The sequence below is a fragment of the Pinus tabuliformis genome, chromosome 2_2 (genome assembly GCF_031772625.1).
Source record: "Pinus tabuliformis cultivar Carrire ecotype Pingquan chromosome 2_2, CPIR1, whole genome shotgun sequence".
In the NCBI taxonomy this organism is placed as follows: domain Eukaryota; kingdom Viridiplantae; phylum Streptophyta; class Pinopsida; order Pinales; family Pinaceae; genus Pinus; species Pinus tabuliformis.
Window position 1 is genome coordinate 131232388 of NC_142300.1, and position 15742 is coordinate 131248129.

The window sequence follows — 15742 nt, forward strand, 5'->3', positions numbered from 1 at the left end:
AATAGTCCTGAGGGACCTATCAGCGACATCACAGATGATGATCTTGCCGTCTTTACTCGGCTGAGATCCTTCTCTGCAGTACCGGCAGACATAATCTCTCACAGAGTCGCCTCCTCGGGCCGAACCTGACAAAGAGATGGGGGCACCCCGCCTCAACGAGCCAGTCAAGAAATAGATGTCTGCTACAGTCAAGGGGATAGATTTGCCCCTGATCCAGAAAACCTGGTTGGTAGGATCCCAAGCATCGAGCAAATACTGCAGTAAGTTGATCTGCTGTCTCATGCTAGAAATGCGGAAGAACTTCAGCAAGCCATAGTTCCGCAGTGCGTTCACTGTAACTGGATCATGTAGGGCAAGCATGTCCTCTTCTTCATGCTCACGTTCTCGCCATGTAATGGTCATCTTACTCCAAAGATCTCTGAAAAACAAACAAGAGAGGAGTTAGATCCTGATTTTGGTAAGAAACAGGCAAAATTTCCATAAAAAATTGTGCATCAAATTCCCTTTTTGCGCCCAACGCACCTGCAGCAGTGTTCTAGGTGCGTTGAATGTCAGATAGCCTTTAGACAGGCCAACATTCAACGCAGTTTTCGATACACTGAGGGTGCGCTGATGGCAGAACGAGTTCTTCAAACCCCAGGGACTCAGAAAAGCTAGGAATCAAGCTCAAAATGCAAAATGGAAACCATGAAATGAAAGAGCTTAGGTTTAGCTCCTACCTAGTCCAGATGGCGCCGAGAATCGTCCACAGAATCTCCCGAAATCAGCTGATAAAAATCAAGGGGGAAAAGCACCTCCAAAGCTCCAACAAACAAAAGTTCAAATGAAATGGTAAAATAAGAGGTAAAAACACTTTTTCATTACTTTTTACGTAGTTCAAAGTAAAATATTAGTGTTCTAACTTGTTTTCAAGCATATATTGTTCATTTCTGACTATTTTGATGAAGCAGTTGAAAATACAGTACGATCTTTGAAAGAACGAAGCTATTTATGGTAAAATCAAAATAGGACCATCTAATCGAGCAGTTCTAGCACATAGTTCAAGCTCATTAAAAAATAAACATAAGACATGAGCAAATGTTTCCACCCGCGTTTAAGCTCGTTAAAAAATAAACTATTCCCCGGTAAATAACCATCGTGAATGTAGTACTTCAGCCATTAAAGCCTTGGTCGTGTTTGCACCGTCACCTCCACTTTTTCGTTGGCCGATCATTCACCTCCATTTGATTGTTTACCCATTTTGAGGAACAGCTGCGAAGAGTGATTTCACTAGCCATCCTTGTGACACTGCCGTGATTGGAAAATTCCAAACCTTACCTGGAATCAGCTGCTACCCGTTTTATCACTCGTTCCTCAAAAGACAAGTCTCCTTTAAGCTCTTTTCAACTGACTCGTAAAATATGAAAAGATTGCCGAGCCATTGGCCTCTCCAGCTCGTTAAAGGGACAGGAAGTGCTATCCCTCCTCTAGATTTTAATCTTTTTGGACCCAAGGGATTATTACACAAAAAGATCCAGCGCTTGTTTTGTTCGGCTCGTTAAAACTATCGAAATTCATCCCTTCTGTATTGTTTTATACTTTTTCGGACTTAAGGGATTAGATGAAGAAAAAGGAATTTTGGAGTTACCTTTACGTTCCTTTTCAGACTCTCTAAAATTGAAAAGGACCGAGTTATCTTTGTCGTTAAACTCGTTAAAAATATTAATAGCGACAAACTTGTCTATAGACGAGAACGAGTTTCACTATCGCTAGGCTCGTTAAAACATAGCGATGGGTTTTCCCGAAGGGCAAATTATAGAACAAGCATATGTTATCCTCCTCAAGCTTGATAAAAATAAAGAGGTATTGGTCAGCAATGACTGGGAAAAATTGGGAAGAAAACTCAAAGAAACTTTGTTGGTAGCAAGTCGCTCTTGAACATGACACTTCCACTCCGTGTCCGAGTCGGGTTGGGTTTTTTCATTCACCGGTCACATCACCATGGTCACGCCATACCATCCACATTTGGGGTTAATGCTACCAATCCATCACATCAGTGTCGCCGATATGTTCAAGAGAAGTCATCCAGAGAAGTCACCTGTGTCTCACCCACTACCATACATTATACTCCATTCTTTCATGACCACCACCCTGAACCTTATATCACCAGATCGTTTTCACCTCCATCAAAATCATTTGCTCCGTTCCGTGTCATTGGTGTGGGATTCATTAAGGCCCTCTTGTGACGGATCACTTCTTGTCGACATCAACTCATTATCCAAGAAGTTGATCTAGGAACACCCCATTCAGTACTTTGAAGCTTGCATGCCTCAATGGCAAGTTTCTCACTTCCGGCGACAGGTATACATCAATGGCCTTCGACCAAAAGATTTTGCGTGGTGTTCGACGCCAAGTCCTTTATTCACACCACGTGAATTGTACTGCAGTACCTTGAGGGTCATTATCATTATCGGTGATTCCTCTCGCGCTTGTTAACAATTTACGTCATTGACTGGTAATCAAGCGATGTCTTTCCATGTTCGACTTCAGAACATTTCTCACATGGATCGACTTGTACTTCGAGTGAAGATCAGATGAGATTGAAGACCCCGGATCTAATTTCATCCATCCGGGCTGCGATATATATTCAAGGAAATAAAGACATTAAATGTACAGCATTGCAGCACAGACAATCATCCTACCAAAAGGATGATGGCTCTATCAGAATCATCAGTCTACACTCAGACGGTTGTCTGTCCTATGTACATGAAAATGAATTTATAAAGCTGAGCATGGGAATGCCCGCCTCAGCTAGATCATGAAAATATTATGAAGATAATGTATTGTATTGTATCTTATTACAGGTCTCCTCCCAGCATTGAAAGAACTTCGGATCCTCATAATAAAGCATTTCACCCGACACCAAAAGGTTAACGGCCTCATACTTTAGGGGCAATTGTTATAGACATTTTTGTGCCCTACAAATCCAAGCATGAAATGTCCATAAACCAAGGACTCCTAAGTCCCTAAAAGTGTTGTTCTAACCCCTAAAGGAACAAGGTCAATAGATTACAGCTTCTCCCAGAAGTTCTCCACCAGAAATTGCTCAGAATTGGTCAAAACAGGATCATTGCAGCTGCTCCATTGGCTAAGTGCGTTGCATCTCACCTAGATACACTGTGAGGGTGCGTTGCATTTCAAAAGTCCCTTCTGTGGGGTGTGATGGGTGAGAAATGACAAATGGCAGTGTCATTCCGCGAGGTGGAGAGGCAATGGAAGCTTCCAAAATCTTCTCCTGTGACACTTGCCTCACTGAATTCGACCAAGGATGAGTAAGAGGCCCTCAGTCTCCAAGTGGAAGCAAGAACTGACAGAGAGAAGACACTAATCAAATCACAAGCTGACTCATCCCCCTTACAGATATCTATATATGGATCCCTCATCCCAGAGATCCAGAGGCTGGAATTTTGCATATTGTAAGGAATTGTTGTTGGTTTCTAGAGACAAACATCAGATTGTTGGGTGATCTAAGCTTTGTTTGAGGTGAAGAGGGGCTTCTTTGCTGGGAGGTTGATGCTGGGTCGGAACAACTAGTTGTAACTCCTCCTGGATCTTTTCTTGTTTATCAATAAAAGCTATTTGAGTTTTCCTCCATGCTTTTGTATCATTGATGCTTGTTACATTTGTATGGTCAATCTAAATCTAATCCTAGATTGTTTATGAATATAGATCCATGTCTTTGTATAGTGCTATGCTTCTGCGATCTTACAGGTACTTTGTGAAGCTGGCTATGCAAGGGAGCAGGTAGCTGGGGACTATCAAAGAAGAGAGGGATCGAATTGAAGGATTAGCGCAAGACAGAGGTTGGTCCTTCTATTCCTCTCTATCTATAATTCATAAAGGAAATACAAAAGTAGTTTTTCTCTGTTTGTTTCTAAGGCAGTTGTCACACCTTAGTGGGATAGAGCAGTTCTAAATAGACACTTTTCCCTGTAACGGAGATGGATCTCCCTCCTTAACTCCTCAATCACTCAAATATTCCTCCACTAGATCTCATCAACTCAGAGTTACAAGCAGCCAAGCCCACTGAGTTCATTAGCAGCCAAGCAAATGATAGTTGAAGACAAGTCAATTTCTAGTTTGGGAGCCAAGCCTCCTCAGTTTTAAGGAAGATGTTGGTAGCTTCAATTGTATAAATAATAAGGCCTAGGGCCTCATTAGGATTCAACTTTTTATTGGCCAAGAGGAAATTTCGAGTTAAGATATTGTTACTGTTATTCTCATGTTATTTTTGAACTTTTGATGATAATGGAAAGGGTTTCTTTGATCCAGCATTGAGTTGACTTAGACAGGTGAAGCTTTTGGGTTAGGGCCCAACCCAAGCAGTAGAGGTTCCTATTTTTGTACATGTATTCTTATATTAGAATCATAGATTAGCTACTGAAGTTATCTTTGCTTTGTTTAATTTACAATTCTTTGAATGATTGATTAGTTTTGATTCTATTAGTTGGAGAAGTAGATCAGTGTTACAATAGTGAAAGAAAATACTTCAAAAATCTTGTGACATTGGCATCATCCTCATCTCCCTCATGGGATCATGGTTTGAGGGCCCCACTCTCACAACCCAAAAACAAATTTATCTTTTGGTTATTACATACCTTAGGATTTCTTGTTGAGTATATCATTGTTGATGATTTCTTATAAGCACCTGCAATTGTCATTTTGGTTTCTTGAGTTTGATGTACATTATAAAACATTCCCTTCCATATATTTAATCCATTAGCCATCAATAAATTAGTTTCTCAAATTCAACTCAACTTTTCCATATTTACATAAAGTTGTGCATGAATGAAGAAACAAATTTGTGTTGTTGTAGAAGTTGTTGATCTGTAGGGAGGAACTCATTCCACAAAACTCATCTAAGTCTTCTCCACCCCTCACCCAATCCTACCAACGACTAATTCATATTTATGTTTTGTAGCCACTGTGGATAGCCACCTTGAGAAAATCCAACCATCCTGAAGAGTTGGGTTGATCCTTGGGTAGTGCGTACCTTCCCCATACCTTATTCCACAATCATACATCTTTCCAAAAATTCCTTTCACCTTCCCTACCTTCCTACAACTTTCAACTAAGTTTCCTCTAGTAAATTAGGAAATCTTGTAGTAACTACAAGAAATCCTATAGCAACTACAGGGAACCCTGTAGCAGCTTGTTTTAGACCATTTTAGCCAGAAATTATAATCAAAGCTTAGGGTTGGCCTTCAACTTGACCTCCATAACCCTCAATTCCATTTTGGACCAGTTTTCCCATACCTTCCTCCCCTAAAAAAGATCAACTTGTTTAGCTTAGAATTTACATTTCTAAATTGAAAACAAAAAGACTCTTTTTTGCAATATTTAGCTAGTGCATGCATACATTAGTCATAGCAATGTTAGGATAATTTCCATGTCTACTTAGTCCAGATAGCTAGATGATAGAATGTAAGGTTAAATTAGGTCTCTTGTGTAAAGTAATGTGTGTTAATTCTTAGCTAGCTAATTTTATGTCATTTCATAGCACTTTCTATTCAACAATTTCATTTCCTTAAAATAGGAAAGCATTTACTCTCTTCATCAAAGATAGATTTATATTCACTGTCAGTAGTTAATCTCCTTCTAGTCAATAGAAGACTGGTTTGAAAAACCCTAGTGGTCTATCGCCCTAGTTGAGAAGTGACAAGAGTAGATTGTTGCATCTACTGTGCATATAGCACTGTCACCTCCAAGTTTGTACGAACCCTGAGTTGATAAAGTAAAGTTGGTCACCCTAGGAGTTGCAACATCCTTGTTGCAATATTGAGGCTCATCACTTTTTGGCACCGTTTCTAGGGAGATGTCTAGGTAGATGTAATTTATGATTTCCTTTCTATTTGACATTCAGTAAATAGATGCAATTCTTGCTTTCCTTTTGTTTTGCACTCAATAGATAGTTGCAATTTCTGATTTCTCTCCATTTTGCAAGTAGTTCCATTCAGAAAATAGTTGCAATTTTTCTTTCCTTCCATTCTGCAAGTAGTTCTGAAAAAAACCCTAAGAGAAAAAATCAAATTTCTTTCATGCCTCGTAGTAGTAGAGACAGCTTAGAAATTTCTTTTCCAAAGACCCCCACATCATCAAACAACCAACATTCCCTCTTCTTCGATGGCTATGAGCTAGAGGACCCATTAGGAAAACAAACAGAGATTTTTGAAGGGACTATTGGGGAAGAAGAAGAAGATACCATTCCACCAACCTACACCATGGATGAAAATATAAATATGATTGAAAGAAGAAATGGAGTTGAAAACAGAATTGAGGATGCTTTTCCAATTAGAGAAACTAATGGAGATTCTAGGATGAAAAGCTTAAGCTCCTCTGCACTTCCTCACTTCCATGGCTTAACCTCAGAGGACCATCATACCTTTGTGTTTGAGTTTTTTGTCACCTACAGAAGTTATGATTATACCTCTGACAACCAGAAGTTGAAGTTGTTCCATCCACCCATAAGGATGCAACCTTGCGCTGGTTCATGGGTTTACCTGGGGACACCATCACTACCTGAGCTCAAATGAAACAAACCTTCAACAATAAGTACATGGATTATTGTAGATCCAAAGACACCAAGGAGGATTTTTAGAATGACCTTAGGACATCATGAATCTTTGGAAGATTATGAGGAAAGGTTCCTAATTAGCTACAAAAGGGCTAGATTCACCCTTGATCCTAAATCACTCAAGTTATTCCTTCTTAGAGGGATCAGGGAAGATCTCCTAGAAACCCTAAACATGTTGTTGAGAGGGGACATCTACTAGTTATCTTAAGATGATATCAAGATAGTTTTCAAAAATCATTCTAGGGTAGCCAAAATGAAGGGTAAGTTTAGTCAAGCTTTGGTCAATTCATCCTCCTCCAACACATCCATCAAAAGTGAAATTGGGAACATGTTGGAAGAATTTAAGAGTGAAATGTTGCATACCCTTTCTCTACAAATGGACACCATGTAGATCAAGAGGAAGCAGGAGGAAGCAAAAATGTCCTTAGTTGTCGTTTTCCCTAGATGCACTAGGAAGCACCCTAGAAATGAATTCCATTTAATCTCATAGAGATCTGCCCGGTTTGTGAGGAAAACCACTCAACGGACAAGTGCCCTTCTCTTCTTGGATTGAAAGTTGTGTATCAAGGAAATGAAGGTGTGACTAAACAACTCTTCTATATCAACTGAAGGATGCCTCAAGGACCTCAACCATACCAGCGAGGCATGAAAGGGGTGTCCTATTCATATTACAACCCTAACCAAAATGCATCCATTCCCCCTTGGTGTCCTCCTGCTCATCCTTCATGGTCCACACCTTATCCCTAGTCTTTTGAACCTCAATATCATTCCCAACCTTCCAATTAATCATTTTAGCCATATGCTCCCCCACAACCTCAACGGAATACACCATCACAGCGGCAGAGGCCCCCTTACAACCAATCTCCAGCCTCACTACCTCCACTTCCATATTAGCCATAGTTCCTTCACCCTGCTCCACCTAAGAAACCTGAGATGCATGCTCAGCCAAATCTGAACCCAAACAACAAGTAGGCACAACAGATGTATAGTGGAGAGACATCCTACCCTGCATATGATATGGAAATTCAAGAAATGAACCTCAGGTCTAGAAGAGTGCTTCCAAATAACCAACCTCCATCTCCACATGAGGAGCTTGAAGAGAAAAAGGAAGAGAGTGTTCCCCAATCCAATCCACCTCCTTTTTCTGATAGACTAATCAATCCTAACCAACACACCCCAGAAGAGACTAAACTTCTAGGTGAATTGAAAAACTTGTGTGTTAAAATCCCACTCATCTAAGCTATAAAAAATGTCCCCATATACAACAAGTTAATCAAGGAGAAATTCTTCAAACATCCTAGGAGGAGAAAGAAAAACACTACTACCATTAATGTCATTGGACAACTGTCCGACTTAATGTTGAGGAGAGTGATTTGCCTGAAGTATCTAGACCATGGAAGTCCTCTGGTAGATGTGCACATTGATGATATCATTGTCCCCCATACCTTGATTGATCTTGGGGCTACCATCAATGTGATGACTAAGGAGACTATGCTTAAACTGAATCTCCAAGGATCATTAAGGAAGACCACAATGCTCTTGCAGCTTGTAGACAGATCCACAGTAGCTCTTGAGGGAGTTGTTGAGGATGTTATGCTCTCCATTGATTCGAGGGAATGACTTGTTGAATTCTTAGTTCTGCAACCTAAGACCAAGTTCAATAGTTATCCTCTCATCCTTGGAAGGCCATGGCTAGCCACTGCTGATTCTTACATAAGTTGCAGGGCTGGGAATATGACCATTAAAAATGGGCATTTTTCCAAACAATTGGTCTTTTTCCCTTTTGCTCAACCATCTCTAGATCATGACTTACCCTTATGGTTGGAAGAGGAGGAGGAAGATGAAGTCTACTCTGTCGCATCTTAACTAATTTGTATCGTGGATGCTACTATAGGAGAGGGGAAACCTGATGAAGGCAACCTGATTGATCAAATACTCTAGAACCATGATATGGATTTAAACAGGAACACAACAAGCTACAAATATAATCATAAACACAGAGATGCAACATAAAAACACTCCATTTCATTAATAGAAAAATATTTAACTATTCTTACAAACAAAATGAAAATAAGATTGCTCGGGTAATGGTAGCTTATCTCTGAGAAGAGATGTGGCGGCTACATGCCTCTGAACTATGTTAAAATGAGGCTCAAATGCCTATTTATTATTGATAAATAATGGAAAACCCTAAACATCCAAAAACCTAACCATAGGAGATGAAGCGCCAAAACCGTGGGCCCTGTTTGGGTAAATTGGTACATCAACGTCCTGGGGCTGTAACTTTTGCATATGATCTCCATCTATCTATCAAAATACATTGTTTTGATTATCTCAAAGAGAAGGTCGAAGACAAATCAACAAACAAGTTTAGGAAGTTTATGGTCTCTTTGTTTTCCCTAAAAATGTCGTTTAGGGGCTCAAAACGGCTCCAGAAGTTCAAGACTAGAAAAACTGCCAAAAATAGTAAATTGTGCTACATTTAAGGAAACCAAAAAACTGAAAGAGACAATGTTGGGGGTTTAAGTGGAATAGGCACGTGGCCACCAATATCCACCTGGATCATTCCTTCCCCCATATGAATCAATGGTCCCCATTGCATGCAAAGCCTCCATGAGGTGAGGAAATTTCTATAGAACCTGGTCCCTAGTGAGATTTTCTGCAATCTTTGATGTGTCCAGTAATGGTGGGAAGTGTTAGCCCCTACAAGTTCCTAGGCTGAGGAGGAGATCGAAAGAGGTAACCTCGAACCACTTTCAACTAAGTATCTAGCCCTACTAAGCCAGAGAGGGATCTCTCAAAGTTTTTTATCAATGAATAGCTTCAAAGAACAAAGTTTTTAGACTAGATATGCAAGTTTGTTTAAGTATTTGTGAATTTGAGATTTTAAGGTTTGTTGGACTAGGGTTTAGAGAAAGTGATTAGGTCCGGGATTTAGGAATACAGAGACAAGTTATAGAAAGGAACTAGGTATCATTAGGATATGGTATACTTGAAATGTTGTCGATGTAGTATAGATTAGAAAATTTTGAAGAGACTAATGAGCATATGTAATTATGAGTTCATTAGCTTTAGAAGAAATAAATAAAACTATGAACACCATATAAATAGAGCTTGAAATCAAGAATCCTGTCTATTTAACTACAAGGTAATTCATAGAAAGAAGACAAATCATGTGAAGAAAGATGATTTATCCATTAAAAACTAATAGAAAGAGTAAACAAACACCACAGACTCACAGAACTAGAGTTCCTGAAAAATAGCTGCAACTCCTCCTATATTAGCTGAAAGGATCATAACATACAAGCCTCCTCCACAAAAGTCCAACCCTTCTCTCTAAAAGAGAAATGATACATATAGACTCATGTAGACCAATTCCCCACCTTCAGGAGTCGAATTCCTAGGTGGTGGAACTGATTCCAAGATTCTCTCAACCAACAGGTGAGAGTGAGAAGGTAAAACACAAACACTTCTTGGAGACTTTGTTTTGGATTTCGCTTACTTAATGATGCTTATTAAACATCAAAAAACACATATCATGTCCATTTACTCATAATTACATCATATAAACTCGAAACAAGTTCAATTACATCAAGATTTTTGACTTTGACCAAGAGTTTTTGACTTTGACTATGAAAACTAGGAAATTTACATAGTGAAATTTAAAATAAAACACATGAAATTGCAGAAGCACAACTCCGAATTTGAGCCAACTTTAAGGTGCCTTCTTGAGGTCCAAATGAAAATCTGAAAGAGCAAACAACTAGATTTTCAAGTATAGTTTCTAGAACACCTTGAATTTTTTAAAATTACCCATGGGAAGGCCTTCAAAAATCCAATCTCCCGAGGTCACTCTAGAAGTGTAGCACCTGTCAAAAAGAGGTCCAGAAAGCTGATTTTTTACCACTCTTCCCCTTTTTTCTCAAAATTTAGGCCCCCTCTTGAAATTATTAAGAAATGGGTTTTGAGAGGATTCCAAGGGCTTTCCAAAAGTGCAAGCCAATCCTGATTTGAGTTCTTGAGGAAAAAGCGCAGCGCTTCTATAACTGGCCAAATTTTTGCATAAGGCACTAAAATTTCCAAAAAAGCAAAAAAGAACAAAATTTCTTCAAAATTGGTCAAGATCTGTAAAATGAGGTATGTTCAGCCCTCATGGATGCTTCAGCAAGCATCTCCAAGTTTCCTTTATCATTTTGGTCTTTTAGGGCCTCTTTGAGCTTGTTTTTAAGTTGTTTGACCTTGACATTGCAAATCATATTCTAGGCCTAGTAGTGATCTGCCATGTGCATTAGTAGCTAATTGTCTCTATTTTCCTTGTATAAAATCTTCTCCAAGTGGTCATTGACCTTTTCTAACCAGTACTCTCTGTCTTGATTGACTTCTAAGGCAATTATGTCTTCTAACTCTAGTTCCTCATCCAGTAAGATGTGTTTTTCCTCCTCTTTTAATGCCTTCTTAAGACCTTTGGTTCTTGGCCTCTTTCTCTTACCTTTTCCTTGAGTTCCTTTAGGCTCATTGATTTCCAACACTGCTTTCCCCTTTCCTGCTTGTTGCAATGGTTTAGCTTGCTCCTTTTCCATGATTAGTTGTTTTGCCTTAAGTTGACTGTTTTCTTGTTCTAAGAATGAAATGACAAATTTTTCCCTTGCTGTGTTATCCATGATTTCTCTGATCTGAGAGTATTTTTCTTTGATAATCTACTGCATGCTTGAGGGATCATTTTCTACTTCTAAGTCTACTAACTCAAACTCATGCTCAACCAAATCTTTATCTTGCACTGGTGACCCCTATTTTGTTGATGTAGAAGGCTTGGTCCCTTTATCACCATGAGAAGTGAACACAAGCCTTTGTCCTATTTTTTACATCTTAGTCACCTCAGGTCTAGGTGCTTTAGGAATCTCCACTTATTTTCTTGAGGACCCAACCTCCATTTTTTGTGTTGGCATGCTTGAATGCTGAACTGAAACATTGGATTCATGCCATTTCAAAGCTGCCTCCAAGAAAGAATTCCATGTCATGTTCTTCTTCAAAAGTTGATGGAGAACTACAATCTTGATAAAACTATGATGAAAGAGGCTAGGATAGTGTTCTTTGTTTTTCACTTGTATCTTCTGTGACATCTTGGAAAGGCTCCTACATAGATAGTTGCACATGCTTAGAGGTTTCTGAGATGTAAGGTGCATTAGAAGCGAGATATGATAGGCATATAACCTGGAGAACCTTCCTTGAAATGTGAATAATTTCATGACAACTTTCATCAATGGAGCATACTTCTCCAACAAGTATCTAAAAGGTATGATATGTGTATGGGTTTCCCTGTATGGTGTTTTCAAGAAGAACCTATAATGTACAAGATCCAAGTTCATCCCCTTGAACCAATATTCACCATGATCTGGTATCCTTGTAGCAAGTGAAATAGAAGCCATTGAAACTGTGAACTCAACACTAGCAATAATGACACTTTCTCCTTTCAAATGAGTAGAAACCCAATCTGCCAACTGTTCATGGAAACCCAGTTCAGACACCCTTTTGCAAAAATCTAGACAATTCACATCTTCAAAGCACTGTTTGATAAAGGGTGATGCATTTATCTCGTTGCGGTTGGATGGTTCATATCTGAGAAATTTTCCTCCCTTGTGGTGTTTCATCCTTTTTGGTGAAGAGTCTCCTTCCATGGTGATAGAAACCCTAGCAGTAGGAAAATGAGAAAAAATAGTGAGGGATGAGTGAAAAATGAAATGATGGGTAGGTGGAGTGGAAAAAATGGCAAGGGGGATTGTGGGTGGTGGATATGGACTATGAACAACTTATGAAGATAAAAGGAGGTGAAATTAAGGAATGGTGTATTTGTGAAAAAGGAAAAGCAAGGTTTCTAGGAAAACTGTGCAAATTCCATAGGAATGAGTTAGGGTTTCATTTTTGGTGAAGTAATTTAGTGGTTTGTAGTTAGTTCAGTGGTTCATGATGTATATTAAACATGTGTAGAGGTGTAGGATGAGGTTTTACATGTTTAAAATTATGAAAACTAGATGACCATCATCAACCCTAGCATCATTTCATGACAAATTCACTAGAAACCCTAAATGAAGAAATCTTTAGTTTTGAATTCATCTTGAAAAATAAAAAGGTGAGTAAGATGATGTACTTACTTGTAGATGAGTCTAGGTTTGCAAGAAAAACAATTTGCAAGCTTTAAATTTTGATTTGGGTGAGTTCTGGGCGATTTTGAGTTGCTCTTGCACAAGCGCAGCATGGTGCCCAGAAGTACAGCGCCAGCCTCAAAAGCATACCGCGCCTAAAAGCCCAAGTTTTTCCCACCAATGGAAGGGAGAGCTCGATGCAAAAAGAGGAATAAGATGCAAATAAAATAAGTTTGGGGCTTTTTTATTATATAAGCAAGTTAATTTCCTCTTTGAAAAGAAATGGGCCCCATAAACCTTTTGAAAACTGATTTTTCACCTTTAAAACTGAGTCACCTTGGAGAGCTAAAACATGGGTTGTATTTTCAATCTTTGAACACTGAAACTTCTCCTGGAGCCTTTCAAACTAAAATCATGATGAACTTTTGAAAACTCAACAAGTTAATGTCAAAGAGCTCCTTGTCATGTTTTATTCAATGCTGGATTTACACATGATAATGATGGGCCTCAAAAACTCTAATAACCTAATGAAAAACCTGAAATTGAATGGAATGATGATGATGACTGATATAAGGAAAAAAAATATTTTGTTATGACACCTTCATCTGAATGAGATAGGTGACCAGCATATGTGACTATCCCAAAAGACTAAACTCATTCCTAGACTAACTAACTTGTAACCAAATTTTACTCTGTAAACATAGTGACATGGTAAATTTTGACTTTGAGACCCCTCATAGACTTTTTAAAATCATATTTGATCACTAGTGATAGGCAAACAAGACTGACACTAACATGAAGCATGGTTGAGGGTGGTCCACATTGAACACTCAGTGCAAGCCAAGGAATGGAGGAATGTTGTGCTCCAAATCATTGTTTCCTGTTCCCTTGGTAATGGTGTAAGGACCATATCGAAGTGGTCTGAGTTTTTAATGGGCTCTTGTAAGGAGTTCTTTCTTCAAATTTAACCAGACTTTGTCGCCCACTTGAAACTTATGTGGAACCCGATGTTGATCATGTCGCTACTTGTACTTGGAATTTTCCACAATGGAGCAGGGATATATCGTCCCATTGGGTAGAGGTACTCTGGGAGTCAGATCGAATGAATCCTTGACCTCACAATGCAACGATACCCCTATGGGTGAGGAAAACATGTCCTTATATTCTTTCATGACCGTATCCACCTGCTTTTACTGCATGGAGGAAACCTTCCTAAGGGCCATGGATGTGGTTATGGTCTTTGCCTTACTTTGAGAGCAAACCAGAAAGAAAATAAATTTCCTATTCTAGGAGATGATCTTACTGCATTTCTTGGTAGAGATCAAAGAGATGGTGGTAAGTGGGGCTACCTTTTGTATCTTGTATAACGTATCACCCAAATAAATAATCACAGAGTGAGGTGTAGACTCATATACAGCATGTTGCTTCAACAAGTATGGTTGTCCTAATAATACATCACAAATGTTGAGAGGAGCAACATCACACAATACCTCATCCATGAAGGGCTTAATGCCATAGAGAAGGCGGCACTACTGGCTAACTCGAAGATCTCATCCTTGGTGAAGCCACACGATGTTGAGCGGGTGCAGTATGGTTAGTAGGCCCAACCGCTTCACGACCTTTGCTAAAATGAGGTTCTTTTGGATGCCATTGTTGACAATGAATTGCAGTGACGAACCCTTCACCCACAGTGGTGAGTGGAAAAGATGCCCCCCCTCCTCTGGATCGTCAAGCTGATTCTTCTAGATCTTAGTGGTGGAGATAGTGGTGCTCGACACCTCATCAATAATCTCCTTCCCTTTGTCATTCCTCTTGTCGTGTCCTAACTCAAGGTCAGAACATGCATCTGATTATGAAGACTTCAACTTGGCTACCAGCGACTGCTTGGTCCGACACTCACTCGTGTTGTGAGTGGGGATCTTATGGAACTCACACCACTTTCCTGTGTCCTTATTTGACTTCGTGGTGGTGTTATTTTCTTGCAGCTTCGACGGGTTATCTTTGGTCACCCCTCCTTGGTTTTGTCCTTTGTTCTTCGGATTTGAAAATCCAAAGTCTCGCTTCTTTTGTTTAAAATTCTTCTCGATCTTGACAGCATATCGGTACACCATTCCAAGCAAGGAGTTGTCCAAGAACTCCATCTCGTCCTCAATGTACATGTGTAGGTAGCCGCGGTATTTGAGTACCAAATGCCACTTTGAATCCTTGATACCCAACTTTGTGCGAAGGGTATGAAAAATATTGGTAAACTCTGACATGTCTTAGTCCCTTCCCTATTGTAGCGTGGTCCACTCTATGTATTTTTCCTCATAGCTTCCCACAGGGTAGTACTACTTCTTAATGGCATCTTGGAATCAATTACAAGTGGGTGTGGCTGAAAACAGTGAGGTCATACTTCCATTCTTCTACTTGTAGTAGGTTTTCCACGAGTCCTTGATGTGGGGGGTGACTTTGAGAAGTGCAAAAGTGATCTTTTCCCAGCTGGAAAAATCATGAACAAAAAATATCCTTCTAGCAGATTTAACCATTTATCTACAGAACCCACATCTATCTGACCCTCAAATATGGGAGTGTCAAAATTAACTTGTACCTTAAAGGGTGTGGTGCTTTGAGAGTAGCTGCTAGAAATAGATGCGTCGCCCTTGGGTAGCTGCTGAAGGATCTGAGGAAAGTTGTGCATCATCACATTCCTTTGTCGCATCGAGGGCTTCTTCGAGCAAGATTTTGATAAGATCTCCTGCCCCCTCATCTTTCTTTTCATCTGCCATGGGAGGCTGTTAGGATTTGTGAGGCTGAGCCCGCAAAGGTTTAACCAAATCAAAGCCTAACTCCTTATATCCCAACCTTGTTGGGGACATGCAAAGAAAAACAGAGAAATAGCAGACCTCTCTAATATCATTGATCCAAATTTAAAAAGAAATGCAACAACTTATAGATATAATCATAAACACAAAGATGCAACAAGAAAAACACTCCATTTCATTAATAG